Source organism: Dendrobates tinctorius, unplaced genomic scaffold (assembly GCF_039654945.1).
Source record: "Dendrobates tinctorius isolate UK_male_01 unplaced genomic scaffold, ASM3965494v1 ptg000057l, whole genome shotgun sequence".
NCBI classification, from domain to species: Eukaryota; Metazoa; Chordata; class Amphibia; order Anura; family Dendrobatidae; genus Dendrobates; species Dendrobates tinctorius.
The window spans coordinates 21,169,874-21,173,986 of NW_027361725.1; the positions used below are offsets into that span (position 1 = coordinate 21,169,874).

At 41.0% G+C, this 4,113-nt stretch overlaps 1 long non-coding RNA gene across 1 annotated transcript; it reads left to right on the forward strand.

Moving 5' to 3' along the window:
- Positions 1–1,035: 1,035 nt before the first annotated feature.
- On the forward strand, positions 1,036–3,386 carry LOC141091977 (uncharacterized). Its single transcript, XR_012232634.1, has 3 exons — positions 1,036–1,129; positions 1,760–1,872; positions 2,516–3,386. It is a non-coding gene; the product is annotated as an uncharacterized lncRNA (long non-coding RNA).
- Positions 3,387–4,113: the final 727 nt, after the last annotated feature.

The following is a 4,113-nucleotide window of genomic DNA, read 5'->3' on the forward strand; positions in this document are numbered from 1 at the left end:
TAATGTAACCGCCTACTCAAATGAATATATAAGCTACTTAATTAAATTAGGAGTGGGTGACATCCTACAGATACATATCCTATCTCTGTGTGTGTTTGTTTACCACTACTCGAGTAGGCCTCAGACCAAAATCTGGCAACCCTCCAGCATATCGATCTCCCATTGAGAGATAAAGATCAAATCACAGACTCTTCATTGGAAAATTCTTCCAGTTTTGTGAGATTCCTGGGTCATCTTGCATGCACTGCTATTTTGAGGTCTAGCCACAGATTTTAAATGATGTTCAGATCAGGGAACTTTGAGGGCCATAGTGAAACCTTCAGCCTGCAACTTTTGAGGTACTCTATTGTGGATTTTGACGTGTGTGTAGGATCATTATCCATTTGTAGAAGCCATTCTCTTTTCAACATCTGCTTTTACAGATGGTGTTATGTTTGCATCAAGGATTTGTTGAAATTCCATTGAATCCATTCTTCACTCTACCCGCAGAATGTTCCCCGTGCCATTGGCTGCAGCACAACTCCGAAACATGGTTGATCTGCCCCCATGCTTAATGGTTAACAAGATGCTTTTTTCCTGAAATTCTGTGCTCTTTTCCCCCACACATACCTTTGATCATTGCGGTGAAAGAGTTCTTTTTTAACCTCATCGATCCATAGGACTTGTTTCCAAAATGCATCAGGCTTGTTTATATGTTCTTTTGCATACACTTGACGCTGAATTTCATGGGGGGGGGACACAGGAGAGTTTTTTTTCTGATTACTCTTCCATGAAGGCCATATTTGTCCAGGTGTCTCTGAACAGTAGAACAATGTACCAAAACTTCAAAGTCTGCTAAGTCAATCTGAAGGTCTTTTTCTGTTAAGCGGGAGTTCTAATTTGCCTCTTTAGCAATCCTACTGGCAGCTCTCACTGAAATTTTGCTTGGTTTTCCAGACCTTATCTTGACCTATGCAGTTCCTGCTAACTGCCATTTCTTAATTACATTTCAAACTGATGAATGGGAAATTTGAAAACACTTTGCTATCTTCTTATAGCCTTCTCCTGGACATGAGTTGCGTTCAAAGCGTTGCCGGTTTCTGCCCGTGGGAACATACCCTTACAGAACTGGCAGGAGAGGAGATGGGAGGTCAGTGAATGCACAATAAGGTTTAATAGTCTTTGACATTAAAGGGAACCTGTCACAAGGTTTTGCCGATATAAGATGCGGCCACTGACTTTCAGGGCCTATCTACAGCATCCTATAATGCTGTAGATAAGCCCCCGATATGACCTGCAAGAGAAGAAAAATCACTTTTATTATACTTACCCGGGGGTGATTAAGAGAGCTTAGTCTCCAGAAACGCGTCGATATCGCTACCTGTCTTTTAGGCTGTGTGCACACGTTGCGGATTCTGCTGCGTTTCCGCAGCGGTTTTGGCAGTTCCGCTGACCTAGTACAGTACAATGAAACCCTCTGGGTTTTCAAAAACGCTGTGCTGACGGTGCGTTTTTACAAACCGCAGCATGTCAATTGTTTGGGCGGTTTCCATAGTAGAGGTGTGAAACCGCAGACCAAACCGCAGGTCACTTTACCTGCGGTTTTACCTGCGGTTCCGCGCGGAAAAAGCCGCAGCTGAATTTGCAACATGTGCACATAGCCTAACTGTGCTGATGATTTTATCCTCTGTTTAAGAAGTTTCTAGTGAATAAATTTTGTTTTCACTAATTCATTGAGCTGGACGTACCTCTTTTGAGTACTTTACTTTGCCCTCAACAGGGCAAAGAAATACATCTGCGCAGGAGCGTGATGCTGGGGAGCCACGAAGCAGCAGGAGGGCGGCGATCATAAGAAGACTAGCGACACTCATCGGACTGGACCGCCCCCCCCGGGTGAGTATAATAAAACTTACTTTTCTTGTCTTTCAGGTCAGATTGGGGGCTTGTTCACAGCATTATAGAATACTGTAGATAAGCCCTGATATGCGGTGGCTGCATCTTGGATCGAAAAAAACTGCTGACAGGTTCGCTTTAAGATGGCAACTTAGAAATAACCTTCTAAGACCCACATATGAACATATTTGTAAAAAGAGATTTGAAACATACTATATGTGCACACAAAATGAGCTAGAGACAGAAATGATAATCCACAAGTGGTAAATTGTTAAACATGTGGAGTAATCCTAATTCCTTGTCTGCAGAGGCAGAGTATTACTTTGATGTTCATGCCAGCCAAAAAGTAATTTTCTCAAGCCAAGGACTATAGGTCTGGATGAACCACCAGCTTATCTTATTGTGAATTATAATGACAAGCAACGTAATAAATGTGCCAGCAAGGCATTTCAAGATCATTGGAAGAACCAAAGCACATTGATGTAAAACATCAATACCTGCGTGACTTAGTGGAACATGGGATCTAAGTGGTAAAATTTCTTCTTATTGAGAGTGACATGCCTGATATTACCGTGCAAAGAGACTTATAGGCCTTGCAATGCTCCTCTGGGAAATTAAAAATGCAATTTTTCTCTTAAAACAGGTTGAACAAGAACTCTAGTGCCACCTATTGGAAGTAGCAATCCTTTAATTCAGTATCATCACTGACCCCGTTGGAGCTCACAATCTACATTCCCTGTCAGTATGTCTTTAGAGTGTAGAAGAAAACCGGAGAACCCGGAGGAAACCCACGCAAACATGAGGAGAAGATGCAAACTCCTTGTAGATGTCATCCTCGGTGGGATTTTAAATCAGGACATCAATGCTGCATAGCTACAGTGGTAACCACTGAGCCATCATGCTGCCCCATTGACAGTTAATCTTAGAAAAAGCTTTAATAGTGATGCCTTGCATAGATCCATTTCCAAGCATTGATTCTAATCTCATTCATTATGCATTTCCACTAAATGCAAATGGGTCCAACAACTGAAATATATTCGGAACCTTTAGAAAGTTTTACATTAAGACAGAATTCAAGGACTTGGAACGACATTATGAAAAGTATGTCTCTCTGATATAACAGCCGGCTTTAATGTAGAACATCTAGGAGGAGTTCAGTATCCTCCTAACTAACAAACACAAGTATGAGCGGAGCCAAAGAGCTAGAATATTAGGCGTATCACATATATATCAGCGCACAGTCATTAGCAGTCACAATGCAGTGAGCCTGTGTGGGTACAACAACATTCGTACTTTATCTACATGCCATTCTCCAGCTACAGATGGCACATCGACTGACACACCCACAAGAACAAATCTGAAGAAAACACATTATTTCCAAGGTTCTGTTGGAACGCAAACTACTAAGGATGAATAAGTAAATGTTTTTAAGGAAAATATCTTGTACTCTGCCATACAACTTCTGAGTTATAACTATTTGTAGCACCCCACTTAAAGAATTATTTGAGACCCCACTGTAGCTTTCATTGCCTCTGATTTCACACAAGACATCGGTTCGCTTTCATTCATATTATCTGCCACGTTCCATGAGATGTTATATCACCGAGACTTTCCTTGTAAGTTGGTGCCGTGAAGAAGGATCATACATTGAGTAGATTTTCTGCACATATGACCTAATGTTGAGCGAACAATGGTTAAGGATGGAATTATTTCCTTCATTAGAACTTTTTAAACAGGTAGTATTTTTAAATGTTATCAGATATTAGGACAATAGTGTCATTCATTTATAATTTTGCATTATTAGTGCTTGAATCCAGACAACATATTTTTAATTTGAAACATAAGAATAGCAAAATACAGAAGTCTGAAGGCTCTTTACTACACATTACATTAGAAAGCCCCATTGAATTCGGTTCTGAGAATACATGTGTATGGAGGGAGTCAGGGGAGACAGCAATCAGATAGCTGGACATTTACTCAACAGCTTTCTTAGGTGTATAGTTACCTTTAAGGTCGTCCGAATATACTAATTGATAGTGTGGCCATTTTTCTCATACATAAGAGTTCTTATATGACTGAGTGCTCCTGTGTTCTCCAGGAAAAAGCCACCGATGTTCATCGCTGCTGAGAGCTCCTGTGTTCTCCATGAAAACGTCATAGATATTCATCTCTGCCGAGAGCTCCTGTGTTCTCCATGTAAAAGACAACGATGTTCCTCTCTGCTGAGAGCTCCTGTGATCT